Source organism: Ornithodoros turicata, chromosome 9 (genome assembly GCF_037126465.1).
Source record: "Ornithodoros turicata isolate Travis chromosome 9, ASM3712646v1, whole genome shotgun sequence".
Classification (NCBI taxonomy): domain Eukaryota; kingdom Metazoa; phylum Arthropoda; class Arachnida; order Ixodida; family Argasidae; genus Ornithodoros; species Ornithodoros turicata.
Genome location: NC_088209.1, coordinates 11813630 through 11830631, shown reverse-complemented (window position 1 = coordinate 11830631; position 17002 = coordinate 11813630).

Genomic DNA, 17002 nt, shown 5'->3' with positions numbered 1-17002 from the left:
CAGCATTTGTTCTTATTAGGTTTTTGCCACCTCCTAAAGTGAATGTCATGTACTCCAAGTTTAATTATGTAAATATTTGCGAACTGAACTCGGAAATTTGCCAAGTAAAGGTCACTTTTTTACCCCACCAATATGAAGAGCGTGCCGAGTTCACTCAAATTCATGATAATTCGCAGTGATATTCACGAGCTATCCCATCGGAAAAAATAGCCGAATATCATGCTTTTCGGAGCACCGAACCATAGCGCGCGATGACTTTTTGAGTGCAGTCGCTCTCAGTGCGACGAAAGGAGGTTCCGAAGCCAGCCCACAGAGTGATAGTAGAAAAAGTAACAGTTCCTAAAATTGGGAGAGGGAAAGCATTATCTCAGCGAAAGTCGGACGTGATAAGCCGTTCCTGTTTTATCTCTTTCTGCGATGTCGGAGAGGGCTTGGTTTCCACCAGCTCCGGTGGCGCAGCGGTAACGCGTGCGCTTGGAGACTGGGAGGTCCGCGGTTCGAATCCGCGGGCCGGCTGTGCCGTCTGGGGTTTTTCCTGGGTTTCCCTCAGATGTGTAATAGGCGTATGCCGGCACAGTTCCCCTGAAGTCGGCCCATGGACGCAGCTATCCTCCCCCCGAGCGGATTCCGCTCGGTCTTCCACTTCACCCTTTCCTCCTGTCGACCATCTTTCCCTTCCCGAGAAACATGCCGCCTAATCAGGCAGGCAGACCTCTCGGGTTCCTCCCAACGACACTCCTCCTCCTCCTCCTCGGCTTGGTTTCCAACCTCCTTTCGTCGGACTGACAAATATTGCGCTCAAAAATTCATCGTGCGCTATTCTGTGCGACCTCCGCAGAGCATGATGTTCGGCTATTTTTTTTCGATGAGATAGCTCCTGAATATCCCTGTCAATTATCATTAATTTGACTAAACTAGACACGCTCTTCACATTGGTGGGGTAAAAAAGTGACCTTTACTAGGCAAATTTCCGACTTAAGCTCGCAAAAATTTACTTAATTAAACTTACGTTACACGACAGTCACATGAGGAGGTGGCAAAAACCCAGTAAGAACAAATGCCATTGACCGCATGACTCTAGGTGGTGTAGTTTTTTTTTTTTATTATAATTCAATGGCACGTTTTCTGGGACACCCTGTATATAGGACAATCGTCGTTTGTCGCGTGAAGGAGAGTGGTGCTCGAAAGCGTAACTCTGGATCAAACGTTGTACAGAAGCGAATCCAGAGCAGTACCTGTTAGCCAGGAGGTGCTGCACATTTGTTGCCTCAGCTCGTTCAGCATTCGCCCCGCGTCACCCTTAGTGGGCATCAGTTGGGCGCGCCTGAGCTGAAGAGCACGGCGTGCAGCAGCATCCACACAGAGCCGTTGCGTCGTCCGGCTGACCTTTCCTTTCTTTCTTTTTTTTTTTACATTATAAATTTATTTATTTATTTATTTCCGTTTCCATCAAGAGATGGCGGTGGTCCCAGACAAAAAGCTGCCATGATGCAGCTTGAAAACGCCTGGGGACCGCGACGTCAATAGCAGTGCTAACACATACCAAACAAAGGAAAATAACTGGCATTCACATACGCGACACTTCAGCAACAACCAAATAAGCACATCTGGCATGATTACGTGCATCAATAAATTAATTGGTAAACACTCTTACAAAAAGCACCACAATAACACAGACAGTAACAGCTTTGCTGTAATTACACACACTCATGTCTCTCCCATCATCAATAACGGTTTGAACTCGCAACAAAAAACACAGCTACTTGATGATCGATCAGAAAAAACGGAAGAACGCAGGAAATGCCCTTGTAATAATCCAAAAGCGAAAAGGAGTAATAATAAAAAAATTCTAAAATAATAAAAAAATTCTAATATACATATCCCCTATCTTAATAAACATATCCCCCCTCCCGTTGCCTACAATGCCACAGTGACTAGGGATCTATACTGCATTTGGATGTCATGAGCTTTTGAAACTGGCGCATGGTATGTGTGCAAGACATCTTATGTTGCTGATGCCGGAGATCCCGTAGTAAACGTGGAAGCCAGAGCCTGTAACGCACATTTTGAGCCGCTATAGGTGATCCTGCGAGCAACTGAAGATAGCGAGTGGATAAAACTTAGTGAAAAGAGGACTCCATGAAGTCCAGCGGCCGAAGGAGATGTGACGTGGACACAGCCGCACCGCGATTTCGATATTCGCCTCCAGGATAACAAACGCACACGAGGTGCCGGATGATATCGTAGATGCATCCGTGAAAATCTGTATTCTGCCTGCGGTTCTGTTTAATAACTCAAGACTGAACTGGCGAAGAACATGCGTTGGTATATCCTCCTTCCTGGAAGTCCAGACACATTAATTCTTACGTGAGGAGGCTGTAGAGCCCATGTTGGGATATCGGGTAATGCATGTGGCTTGTGCTTCCGAATAAGACCACGTTGTGTCTGGATAGCTCGCATAAAGGAAGAGTGGTGACGTCTCATAATGGCGTGAAGCTGAGGGTGGCGATGGTGGCGCGTTGCAAACCGCGCGTAGCGCCGTAAAGTTTCGTGTACCCTGAGAGAGCTGGTGCAGGTGTTTCCCGTGCTCCTGCAATGACTAGGGCTTGTAAGAAATTAGCAACGCCATTTTCTGATTTGGGACGTGGCATTTTTTTTTTTTATTTGAGATTTTTTCGCTTGTGTGACGTCGCTCGGGGAAGGCCAGGACAGAGTATAATGGCCTTTGCTAGGATGGACTCTAACACTTTCTCTGTGGTAACAGGGAGGTTGTGAAACAGTGGAATGTGATGAGCTACCGTCTGACTTACAAGAGATCGGTGAATGCTGAGCATTGCCTGAGGAAACCTGCCCCACCGGGAACCGTATAAATGCCGTAGAACAGTAAGACGACTCTCAGCTGCTGCTTTTAGATGGCGCACCTCCACTACCCATGACAGACTCCGGTAGAGAGTAAGGCCGAGAAAGCGGTGATGTGGTACACGACGTACCTGATGACGACCAATATGTAGTTGAAATCTCTTAAAGGGACTATGAAATTTCCCGAACCCCCATACTTTTTTTCGATGGAAACTGTTCTTCCCGCAGAGAAACTAATCTGCCACAAATTTTTCCGTTCGAAATCGCTCCACTCTGCGAGGAGCGCGCGCTGGAAATGTCTCTTCCGCGTTCCTCCTCTCCCGCGCATATTTCCCTGTCGATGGTGTAACTGTACGGACCGCACTTCGCTTCCCCGTTACGTCACCGGTGTTGCACAATGGCAAGTAATGCCGCGAGCTCGCGCTGTGGCTGCCGCCACTGCTGAAATCTGCCGATCGCGCGAAAGCTGCTGTCATGGAGATTTCCACTCCCGATGAACGCATACGCGGGATCCTACGGCGCATGCTCCTGGCGGGATTCCTCGGCTCGGCCACACGTCACGATGACGTGTTGCTGAGCCGGCCGTGGTCGCGTCAAGTTGCCCGTTGTGTCTCCGCTCGGCAGCTCGCCACGGCGCGGCGCTAGCTGTCCTCCCTTCGCCGCTCCGTTTAAATTCGCTCCCGAGAAATCCGCTCGCGCGACGAAGGTAAAATTTCGATTCTGGACTCAGAAAAATGTCTTCTTTCGAACGAAACGAAGAAAAAAATCGTTTCATAGTCCCTTTAAGATGGCGACGCGTAAAAGGCAACATTACAGTCTTTTCTGAAAGCAGATCCATGCATCTCTCCAGGAGGAAGTGCACTACACGGTCAAGTGTACTCTGAAGGCGACGGTGTAAAGCAGGCCACTGCTTTCCCGATGATCATATGCAGATGTCAACTGTGTAGAGACTAATAAATACCCATCGGGGCAAGAGACTAGGTAGGGCAGCCATGACAGCATTGAAAATTAAATGACTGAGTACTCTCCCAACACTCAATGAGTGCAGGTATGCTATTGCTTGCACTGAAAATGTGGATCTGAAGTGTTCGAGTGCGTGCAATAGAAAATGATGCAGTCGATATCTTCCGGGTCACTGCAGTGACGGCATCGACGAGAGTGAACTCGTCGCAAGCGGTAACGCCGCTGAGCTGTAAAGGCCCAACCGCATGAGGTGTTTCTCCAGCGGTTTTTCCAGCGTCCTACGCGGCGTTTGGCGAGCGGCGGCTGAGCACTAGAAACGCGACGCTCCCCTCGAAGTCCGAGGCGAATAAATATTGAGCGTTGCGGAAGAGGCGTCGACGGCACGCGCAAGTGGCCAGTCAAGGATTAGCCTCGGGTTAGGTCCGTCCGGTCGCGCCAGTATTCAGATGCCCCCATAGATGGCGTCACGCGGAATTGCTCAGACTGCTCGAGTAGATCGCGTTCAGCTGAAGAACAGAAGATTGTTGCAGACGTTAAAGACGTAATTCTTGTACGAACGGCCAACATGCAAAGCACAAGTGTGCAACAGCTTCACTCTTAAAAATGAACTTCACCACATAGCACACTCCTAGCCAACCACCATCCCGAATGACAACGTTCTCGCCGCAGATTTGTTGAAAAGCGTGCTATGTGGTGAAGTTCATTTTTAAGAGTGTTGATGAAGATGTCAACCTGCACTCTTAGAAATAAACTTCACCGCATAGCACGCTCCTAGCCAACCATCATCTTGAGTGGTATCGTTATTTTCACTGATTTGTTGAAAACGGGAGGCGTACGCCTTTTTGTGACAATTATGAACAGCATAAGTGTCACAAAAAAGGCGTACACCTCCCGTTTTCAACAAATCAGGGCAGATAACGATATCATTCGAGATTATGGTTGACTAGGAGCGTGCTATGCGGTGAAATTCATTTTTAAGAGTGTGGAGAGCTGCGATCGTTCCGTGTATTTGGTATCTTGGGAATAGCGGGACCGGCACAAGAAATAGCTTCGTGAGTGCGCATTGCTGCAGTATCTTGTTCGTTATTATAACATGCTATCATCACGACCGGCTAGATTATAGCGACCATGTCATAATCGGCAAACCATCTGAGGAGCTCGTTCGCACGATCCACGAGTGGACCGATCCCAGTGGACCATTCAGCGGACAAATCCCAGCATGCCTGTGGCACTTGTTCATAGCGGACGCCCTTCGGGAAAATCCTAGATCCGCCCCTGACAACAACGAGTGTCATAAAAAGGCGAGCGCCTCCTAACACCGCCGCCTAACACGCTCCTACACTATTAGAAATAAACTTCACCGCATAGCACGCTCCTCGCCAACCATAATCTCGAATGATATGGTTATCTGCCCTGATTTGCTGAAAACGGGAGGCGTACGCCTTTTTTGTGACAATTATGACCAGCATAAGTGTCACAAAAAAAGGCGTACGCCTCCCTATTTCAACAAACACGATAATGATAACATTCGAGATGATGGTTGGCTAGGAGTGTGCTATGCGGTGAAGTTCATTTTGAAGTGTGTACGCGCTTAAAAATGAACTTCACCACACAGCACGTTCCTAGTCCTCCATCATCACGAATGGCAACGTTCTCGCCCCGATTTGTTGAAAACGAGAGGCGGGGCCTTTTTGTAACCATTATGTACAGCGTAATTGGTACAAAAAAAGGCGTACGCCACCCATTTACATGAAATCAAGGGAGACAACGTTGTCATCTGCACTCTTAAAAATGAACTTCACCGCATAGCACGCTCCCAGCCAACCATCAACTCCAATGATATCGTTATCTGCCCTGATTTGTTGAAAACGGGGGGCGTACGCCTTTTTTGTGACAATTATGAACAGCATAAGTGTCACAGAAAAGGCGTACGCCCCCCGTTTTCAACAAATCAGGGCAGATAACGATACCATTGGAGATGATGGTTGTCTAGGAGCGTGCTATGCGGTGAAGTTCATTTTTAAGAGTGTGGGATGATAGTTGTCTAGGAGCGTGCTATGTGGTGAAGTTCATTTTTAAGAGTGATAGCTGACCACCATTCTGAGTGACATCGTTCTCTAGCATAATGTGTCAAAAACAGGAGGCGTACGCCTTTTTCCTGTCGATTGTTACAAAAAGGCCTACATTGGGCGCTTTCGTCAAATAAGAAAGTGATAACGGTATACGATTCCGTGGTTGGCTGGCCTTCAACACTTCACTTGACAGCGTGGGATGACACTTGGCCTTGAAGGTGTTTGCGGCGAAGTTGTCTTTTTGGAGCGAAATGTGTTTTGTATGAACACGGGGAAATCCAGACGGTTCCTCTGTTGTTCTTTTGTCTAGCACAAACGCGCATATATAAAAAGAAAAGCGTCTCGTCTATATAAAGGCAAGGTCCACTGCTTTTCAAGTGCGCTCATCCGAAGAGGGGGCTCTTTACGTCAGTGACCGATTGAAGGCGGAAAGAAATGACCTTCGTAGCTTTCTTCGCAGAGAAACATTTTCGTCTATTCGGGCAGAAGAGCCAGATTACCGCGCCGATGCTCGAACATTTAGCCAAGGTTTGTACAAGCCCATACCGAAAAAAAAAAAAAAAAAAACTGTATAAGAATCGTTCATACATGGATTCGTGTTGAGATCACTGTGTCAAAAGAACGAACAACGACGAAAAGGGGTCTATTGCCGCAGCGAAGCTGTTGAGCTATCGAAAAACCGAGCTTCACGGCTACTAAGCAACAGTGGGTCGGAACCAACTGCCGCTCAGAATGGCACCATTTTATTTAACTTTTTTTTTCTTTTAGATTGGGAGTGCTAAGTCCTTGGCAATTGAGGTACACATCAGTTGACAGAAAAATTTGTACACCAGTCTCTATGTGTTGTGCCATTAAGCACATAATCAATCAATCAATCAATCAATCAATCAATCAATCAATCAATCAATCAATCAATCAATCAATCAATCAATCAATCAATCAATCAATCAATCAATCAATCAATCAATCAATCAATCAATCAATCAATCAATCAATCAATCAATCAATCAATCAATCAATCTCTGTATACAAATGTCACAATGATGTTGACGATTTGCAATGACTTGTCGCTGTGGCCTAGCCGTATATCTGGCATGTTCAGAGCGGTGGAGAGAAAGATCAGAAGAAAAAAAAAATCTTCTTCAAATGCCTGCTGTGCCTCCCTCAAGCAAAATGTCTGTCAGCTTTGAGCTTTAACTCGTGCAATTTCTCGGTGCCTTGCATCTTGCAGTGCTCGCGGTTATGCACGACGGCGTTCAGACACTTCTGTATGTACTTTTTCCCTCACATATCGAAAGTAATTGGCAAAGTAAGGCGTTACTTTTCTAGACGTCACGTCATTACTTTTTCCGGCGAGTAATTTGTAACGGTAAAAAAATTGCTTTTTCCTACAGGGTAACGGTTACGGCAAAAAAAATTACTTTTCCGTACAGGGTAACGGTAACGGTAATCAATTACTTTTTTGGTAACGTGTACAAGCCCGCGCAGAGGGCGTCATACCCCACTTTACACCCACTATGATGATGGCATTCCACGCCGACATACAGGGAGATGATCCGAGTTCGAATCGGGGAGCCGGTTGTGCTGTCTAGGGTTTCCTCAGACACAGTTAGAGAAATGTCGGTAAAGTTCGTCGTGAAGTCGGCCCAGGACGCACAACACCCAAGCTTCAAGCTTCAGCTTCAGCTTCAAAAGGACATGGTAGTCCTTTACCTATCTGAACACATTGATGAAATATAAAAACAAAAGTTGTGCGGCGTCGTGGATACCCATATTGAAGTAACGTAAAAGACATCGTAGAACGTGATGAAAAACAATGTGCAAGTTTCCGGCGATGCAGAATCAAAAATAACAAAGACGGTTAAGAGCATCAGCTGTTTACTATATACATTAAAAACAAGACTTTCGTGCAGTAGGCTGCACTTCTTCAGGTTTGAGGACCTGAAGAAGTGCAGCCTACTGCACGAAAGTCTTGTTTAACCTTTAAGTCTGGCTCTTAACCGTCTTTGTTATTTTTGATTTAACGTAAAAGACGCTGAACGGGCAAACACAGACAAACACGTAAACAAGGTCGTCTGTGTTCGTCAGTCTAGCGTCTTTTATTTTGCTTCACAAACACGTAAACAAGGTTAAAAGTCGGCAACGTGCTGGCTTGCTGAGCCCAAGATCGTGTGTTCGATCCAGGCCGTGGACGGTAGCAATGTCTGGGTGGTAAGCACTGCTTCCAGCACCACGCGTCGGGGATTTCCGGCGCACGTCAAAAGAACCCCAGGTTGTCGAAATTATCCGCAGTCCTACCCCGCGGCACGTACAGCATGTCGCCACACAAATTGGCTGACGCACCTTACGAGTAAATCTATTCCTCATTAATCAATTAAGGTTGAAAGTGGGACTGTGTCTCTGTCCGTCCGTGCAGTGTCTTTTCCGTCACCTTACTACGAGCTTTGGTGACGTACGTGTTAAGCATGCCATTTAGCATATGTCGAACATTGATAAGATTATGTTGCACAGCACTAATGCTATATTGAATCTAGTGCAGATGCTTCTTCTTTGATCAAAGATGTCTCCATGGAAGCCGATGAACGTGGATCATTGTAGACACGTGCGAATAGTGGTTTGAAAACCGAAGCGAATACGCACCCACAAACCCACAAACAAAGCCAACCACAAACGCGTTTTGGAGTAGCCAGTCCTGACTGGATCGGGACTAACATCTCCCAATTTTTCTTTCATTTCCAATCCAATGCAATCGAATACAAAGTGAATAGCCGATTTGGATATTCGTATACGAAACGAACAAGTGTAGAACAGAAGCGAATACGAAGCGAATAGTTGCAAAATGGAACGGTTTACACACATACACTCTTAAGATAAAGGGTGTACTTCAACTCCTTTCCTTGCCACATATATAACACCCTTTTGGAGAGTACAATTACGCTCAAAAGGGTGTCTCCTCACTCCCTCCATGGAGTGGCATAACACCTTCTCCATGCCGGGGAGTAATATTACTCTCCAGTAGGGAGAAAGGTGTTATGCTATACTCCATTGAGGGAGTGAGGAGACACCCTTTTGAGCGTAATTGTACTCTCCAAAAGGGTGTTATATATGTGGCAAAAACAGGAGTTAAAGTACACCCTTTCTTTAAGAGTGTATTCGGAGCGCAAATAAAGTCCAATCTTACAGAAATCGTTAGCAGAGACTAGCGGTATACACAAGGGCCAAATCTCTGTCAGTATGCGTTCAGAAGGTGGTGCGTTCGAGGACGAAGTATTCGAAGACGAAACAGAGTGCTGCACTACTTCGTTTTGACTTAAGGAAAGTTATAGAACAAGTCTGCTAGTGCACTTAAACAGTGTCGCTGGGGCTTTTGCTGTAGATTAATTGTTTGTTGTTGCGTGGCCTTTTATCCGGCAACTATTCTTATATATTCGGTATGTAAGAGGCATTCAATTTGATTCGCAATTCGAATAACGAAATTGGTATTCAGATCGGAATTCAAATCGAACATATAAGTATTCGCTTCGATATTCGAAAAATTCGAATATTTGCACGGCACCAGATGATAGATAAGAATGCTCACAGTTCAATAAAAGAGTCGGTACCCAGTACACAGTTTTTCTGGAATGGAACTTTCGACCATGGGGCACTAACGTTTTCAATTAATTCGTTTGATTTCACCGATCAGGTGTAGGGTACGGACAAAAGGCTGTAATATACAAGGTTGCCCAAGATAAAGCTCCGGGTTTCTAACCACGACAGAACCGACAATACGGACTTTCGAGAGCTCAACTATATGCACCGGACGACGTATTATGAACTAAAATTTTATGTCCGTGGGGTTACTCCTTTCAAATTACTGCGAACAATTCAGCGGCTCATTAACATTTTCTATGGCACATACTTCTAGTATAGTAGTAGTAGTCACGTCCTACCCCTTTTGTGTCCGTTCCCGTTTCCGTCAGTCCGTCCGTCCGTCCGTTCCCTTGTTTCCGTTCCTTCTGCTAGATGGCGCCACTGTCAGAGGCGGCGTTGCGGACGGCATTGAAAGCAACGGAGTATGTTGAACCATATGCACAAAGCTGCTCCACAAAGCGTTTTCTGCGTAAAAAAAAACTAAAATACATAATTGCAATACGCAGTGCAAGAGGTGAATCACCCCAGGCCATAGTCATGATTTATTTGTTGTTGTTGTTGTTGTAAGGTCAGGGTCCCATTGCCTCGGCTTGGGCAGCAGCAGGAGGAGAGCAACAGCATTAGAACAGCTGAGCAGCAGCGACATGAGCTGTCCCATAGCACTGGGCGGGAGCAGCAGCGCTGCTGATCAGCAGAAATAGCTGCACTGAGAGCTGAGTTTAACCTCCGACCTTAGCACACCGTCGTACCATTTCAAAGTTATCCCTCTTTCACCGATTTTTCCATACCATTCCCACAGATCAACCGCCAATCGTTCGTGCCGCTATCATATTCCCCGGTCTAAACCATACTAGTAAAATCACGCGTCTTCACTGTAACGCAAACGCATTCTCGAAGTCATTCTTTTGTCCCTCTATAGTCATTTGGAATGGCCTCCCAGAACCCATAGACACTACTCACAACCCCCTGTTTCTTTTTTTTTAATGGTAATAGCAAGCCGGCGTGCTGCATCGCTGACCTTTCCCTTTTACCTTTCCGTTTCTTTTTCTGTTAATACCCCCCCCCCCTCATGTATGAACCATCATACGCATGATAAACTGATTTTTATTCGTTTTTGTTTATAGATTATTTGCAAAGTGTATTAAGTATGTTCGTGTTGTTCTATGGTGTACTAACTCTTTTTTGTATAACGCTCTTTTCTTTTTCTCTCATCATTGGAAATATTCACTGTATTATATTGGTATTTTATATGCTGTATTCACTCTTTTTTCACTGTATGTTCACGGTTCCACTGTAACCGTAATGCAATTGCAAGTGTTTTTTTTTTTTCACCCCAATGTGGTGCCTGTAGGGGCCCTCGGGTAAAATAAACAAATAAATAAATAAATTCCCTGCTGCTCCCGTAGCCACATTGTTTGTGCTATGGTGGTGGTGGTGGTGGTGGTGGTGGTGGTGGTGGTGGTGCAGGTGATTGGGCTTGCCGTTATCGGCCTCACAGCGGTGGACAACGTCATGACTAACGTCCTGGGTAATGTGCGTCCTGGGTCGACTTCTAGGGGAACTGTGTCGACATATGTCTGAAAGCGCCCGAGGAAAACCCAGGAAAAACCCCAGACAGCACAGCCGGCACCAGGATTCGAACCCGGATACCTCCCAGTCAATACAACTTGAGCTTCTGGTGCCGCTCACACCAATCGTAAGGTCACGTGATACACTCCGCACTGGAATGAGTGGCATTGGAGTCTCATGAGTGCGTACGATTTCATGATGAGCATCTTGTTTGTTTGTGTGTAAGAAAAAAAAAACAGGCGAAGTTGAACGCGGCTCCCGACGTGTTCCGCTACTCCTAACACAAATTCTCACCCCCAACCCCCCACCCCCAAAAATACTTCTCAGCGGCTCTACTCGCAAGTTGGCTATTCGCTATTCACTAATGGCGAGTATAGCTCCCTATTCACTATTCACATGTTCACTAGAAGACCACTATTCACAATTATTGCAACCCCCCATCATACACAGATAATCCTAGAAGGTTGTATCCACAGTTCTGTCTCTCGGTCGTGCTCTCGTTCGCCTCAAAGGGTCCGTCCCTGCACAGTGCTCCCTACCCTCGCACGCCCCTGCGATGTGGACGCTTGCAAGACCCGAGGCCAGTACCAGTATCCCCGGCCTCCTGAGGAAGAACGATGTTCCTGTGACAGTAGCCCTCCAGGTCGCGCTCGAGCATCTCAATTCGGCCTATCCGCTGAGGCGCGCCATTTATACTGATGGATCGGTAGCAAATGAGTCATCAGCAGCGGCCTACTACGTCTCGCAGGAAAACCGTGACCTCGCCCTCCGACTTCCCTATACAGTGTCTTCCACGGATGCGGAGCTGCTCGGACTGCTTGCCGCTCTGCGGCACATCGCTGAATCTGTGCCTGATGCGTGGATCGTCCTCACAGACAGCAAGGCGTCTTTGGCGCTCATGTCAGCATACCACCCGAGCGTCATGAGTGATCTGCGTACCATGGTACTTCAAGAGCACGCCCAACTCTCCTCGGTCGGCCACCGTATCTGCCTTCAGTGGGTACCCGGGCATACAGGGCTACACGGAAACACCTGTGCTGACGCGGCTGCGAGACGCGCCGCGCTTGATGCGGCCACGCCGGTGCCCCTACTATGCCGCTCCCGGTGTCTGCGTATCGCCTGCTTATATGGCGTCTCTCCGGCGACGGCGCCCGCCAGTTTGTTGTAGACGCTATCCGACCAAATGCGTTCCTGCAGTCCATCGACCCCTCACTGTAGTTTGTCATCGGCTGCCGCTGTACCCGCGAGGAGGAGTTCCTTAGACATCGTCTTCGGCTGAACGTCTCCCTCACCCGTTCACTCCTGTTCAAAATGGGCCGTGTTGTCGAGTGTAACGAGGCCCCGACCGTTTAAGCAACAAACAAAGAAGAACCTTTATTTCCCGTAGCACAGCCTTTTATGCTCTTGTCTCAAACTGACAACCAATCGAAGGGCGGCAACACCTACCGATAACATGTTCAAGACACAACAAGTGATATCTTATCACTGAATCTTCCAGGAGGAGCAACATACAACTTCATACAACTTCGAATAGACATCAAAATGCGCAAGATCCAAAAGCAAAAGTAGCAATTCAAAAGCAGACTACTTGTCATGTCATCAGTATTCGCTCACTACAACCAGATTATGCATGTACTATAAACACTAGATGGACACAAAAATAACTCATTTAACAACACCATAAATCACTCGTCGATACCGAAACGCTTAGGTCTGATTACTTTCCGGCCGTATCTCGTGTACATACCCTGAGCTTCTGTCCCCATCTGACCTTTGCGGTGACACACTCTGCGGTAACACTGTCTCGTCGGAACTTGAAGCGATGTCTTGGGAAGTAGCCGCAGCACCTGGTTTTTCGTTCTGTGCAGAGTTCATATGAACGGGTATATCTTATTAGTTAGTTGAAGTCACCTGTAGCTTGACAAGGAATCTACGGTTGCGCCTAAGATAACCGGTATCAGTTTTGACTATGTAGGATCTGGGTGAGAATGCTTTCCTCATGACGATACCTTCCTTCTTGGCATCCATTAACCATACTCGATCTCCGATTGACAGCTCTGGCAATTGCTTCGCCCTGTGGCGCTTGTTTAAGTAAAAACGTTGCTTTTGCCTGACCGCTGTGTCTTTCAGTGTAATCTCTGTTTGGCTGGTGTTGACGGGGATAAACTTCTCGCGGACGACTGGTATGCGAGTGCGAAGTGGACGGCCCACTAGCAGTTCGGCAGGACTCTTTCCAGTAGGCCCTGGAGTACTTCTGTATGCTAACAATGCTAAATACGGGTCATCTGACTTTTCGAGCAGTCCCTCGACGGTTTTAACCATTCTTTCCGCCTCTCCATTTGCTTGCGGGTACCTCGGACTACTGGTAATGTGTCGAAACCCGTAAGAACGGGCAAAGTCTTGAAAATCCTCCGAAGAGAATTGAGTTCCGTTGTCAGACATCACTGTTTCCGGAATTCCGTGCCGTCCGAAGCAACTCTTGACGCATTGAATTACAGCTGCTGCTCCCAAGTTAGGCAGTATCGCAGTTTCTGGATATCGGGATCTGTAATCCACAATGAGCAAGTAGTCATGTTGCTTGAAGTGAAAAACGCCCATCCCGACCATTTGCCACGGCAGTTCTGGCGTCCTTGTCGCAATCATTGGGTCTGTTCTGGGTTCTCTGTACTTTGCGCACTGTTCAGACTTCGCCACTAGTTCAGCCAGCTGAGAGGTTAGCCCAGGCCACCATACTGTCTCCTTTGCCCTCGCACGAGATCTTCAAATGCCCTGATGACTATCATGCAGGCTCTGCAGTACCCTGGGTCGTAATTCTTCCGGAATGAGCAGTCTGCATGCTTTTAAAAGCAGCCCGTCTTGACAAACAATACAGCCTCGCTCTTGCCAATATGCATTACACATGGAGGAACTGCGCTCTTTCTTGGCCATGCGGTTTGACAAAATGAACGGAGAATGCGGCACACCGCATCCCTTTCTTGAGCTTCTCTGCACTTTATCCAGTTCGCTGACCGTGTCAAAGACACCCCCCAAGCAGCACAATGTACTGAAAGTCGAGTGCAATAGGGGTGGACGGGTAGGTGGAAGGCCTTGAACAGACTGATGAAACTAAAGAACATTGATAAGACACATACCGTCCACCCCTATTGCACTCGACTTTCAGTACATTGTGCTGCTTGGGGAGTGTGCCTTGGGCATGCGCACGCACTTCATCGGCGGTGAGCGTGTCTTCTGACGCGCAATCAGCTTGTGATAATATCTCAGACAGTGGCTCTCGTGATAATGCGTCCGGTATGACAAGCATCTTTCCAGGAACGTACTTCATCGTGTAGCTAAACCGCATCAGCCGCATCCTGAAACGCTGAGTACGAGGTGGCAGCCTATCCCGGTAGAGTGACGAGTGGCTGGTGGTCCGTTTCAAATGTCGCCGTTCAACCACGTAAATAATTTTGAAACCTTTCTGCGCCCCAGGTCACACCCAACGCTTCTTTTTCCACTTGAGCGTAACGAGTTTCAGTTTCTGTTAATGGCCTGGACGCGAATGCCACTGGTCTGCATTCCCCGTTGCTTTGTACTTGCGAAAGGACTGCTCCTATAGTCCGCAGTTAGAAGCATCCTTTGAAATAATTGTTTCGAGTTTCGAATGGTATAGTGCCACACAATTCTCGGAACAGAGCATTTCCTTTATGTCATGCCAACATGCTTCTTGGGACGTCCCCAAAGTCCATTCAACGTTTTCCTTCAGAAGCGACCGCAGTAGTTCAGTTTTCTGGGAGAGATTCGGTAGGAATCTAGACAGGTGGTTAATCATTCCCAGGGCCCGTCGAACTCCTGCCGCATCACGCGGGGCTTCGAGGTTTTGGATGGCGTCCACTTTACACGGGGGGGGGGGGGGTATGTTTATTAAAGGTACTGTAAAGCAGCAGAAGCCGAATTTTATTTAGCGTGGCTATTCGATAGTCCAAGCCATCAGTACAAAAATGGCGCAAATTTCATTCCAATCGGTGGTGCAGTTAATTAGAAAATTACAATTAAAGATTATGGGCAACACTGTATTAGGTAATCGGAAGGGATCCGTACTCTCAGCCGCGTACGGCGGCAACCACGTTGCATGCGTATAACACTGGGCCCGACAGCCGAACAGCGCTGTTTCTTTTTGATTTTATTTCGCAAAAAACACACTAAACAGGGGTCTCTGCACTCCTATGGAAATATGATACGAAATAATATAGCCACCAAAAGAACAAAACGCGACAAAATAGTGCTGCATGCATAATACATATTCGACAGTGTTGCCCGCTGCACAGGGGGTTGTTCGACACCAGGCGTCGCGCCGCTGCACTACGCCGGATTTTTCATGATAAATTAAAAACATTTAGAGAGCGTTGTCGGTCGTATGGTTCCGCATATGGGATTTACAAGTAACAAAGTCTCAAGCCACGTCGCCAGCATATCCTGCTTATCTACTGCTTTACAGTACCTTTAAGAAAAAAAGAAAGGACGGGTCTGGCCTGATGCCGTGCTTGTTGATAGCATCCTAAAAACGTTATCTCTTCAACTCCGAAAGCGCACTTGTCTTTGTTTAGCGTGACGCCTCGGCTTACTAGACGTTGAAGGGTGTTCCTGAGATTTGTGTCGTGCTCAGCCCGATTTCTTCCATACACCAGAATGTCATCAATTAAGTTGACCACGCCTCGCAGGCCGTCTAAGATTTCGGACATCCTCTTGTGAAAAAAACTCTGGAATGGACGAAATGCCAAAAGGCAACCGAGTGAAACAATAACGTCCGAATGGTGTTCTAAATGTGGCCAACTCTTCGCGCTCTGGGGAGAGTCGAATCTGGTAGAAGCCCGAGTTAGCATCTAGTCGGGAAAATATTCTAGCGTTTCCCAGAAGCGTTTCATACACCGACGGTAGAATATACTTTTCACGCAGAACGCTGTCATTCAGTTTTGTGAGATCAACGCAAATTCGTACTTCTCCTGACGGCTTCAAAACCGGCACTATTCCTGCGCACCACTCCGTCGGTTGATCCACACGGCGAATGATCCTTTCACTCTCCATTTTATCAAAGTATCTTTTGACACCGTCCCGCAGAGGAATCGCAACTCTCAGGCAAACAGAGCTGCATCAGGCTTGAGACGGATCTTGTAGTTGCCCCCTATTCTTCCTAGCCCCGTGAACAGTTCGGGAAAGGTTTGCGCGACTGATGACTTCGTTAATGACACACTGTCCATGAATTTCACAATATTCAACGCTTCAATGGCGAGTAGTCCAAGCAATGCAAAGCGGAGCGGGTGTATACCTAAAAGCGATAAAACCCCGGTGCAGGGGACACAAAGAGACAACACAGACGAAGCACTGACTGACAAACAACTTTAATGGCAGGGACACATCTTAAATACACCAACTGCACACCCGACCCCTAGTGGCAGCCAAGGCCGTCATGCTGTAATCACAAATTATCACAAAGTTATCAAAAAGATATCACGCAAACAAGGCACCAGGTAAACGCCCCCCCGAAACTACGTGTATACTACGGGTGTATACTACGTACACTACTTGTCGACTGAATTTATCTTTCCACTCTACATTTGCAGTGAACTTCCCGATAACATTCAGAGGCTTCTCGCTTGGGCCCGTTAAGATTTTCGAACAAGCTTCGAAGTTCTTTGGCACGCCTTTGAAACTTTACGGTACCACAGATACCTCAACGCCTGAATCAATCTTGGCTGATAACTTCGCCCCGTTTATCTGCACATCGACAAACCTTGCTCTTTTGTCGAGAGGGCCTAAGTCAGTTACTTTACCAACAAAGAAACTGTCTCTGCTTTCATGCAAACTAGACACTTGCTTACTGTTTGTTGTGGCGTTTTTGTTGCACATTACCTTAAAGTGTCCGTACCTTT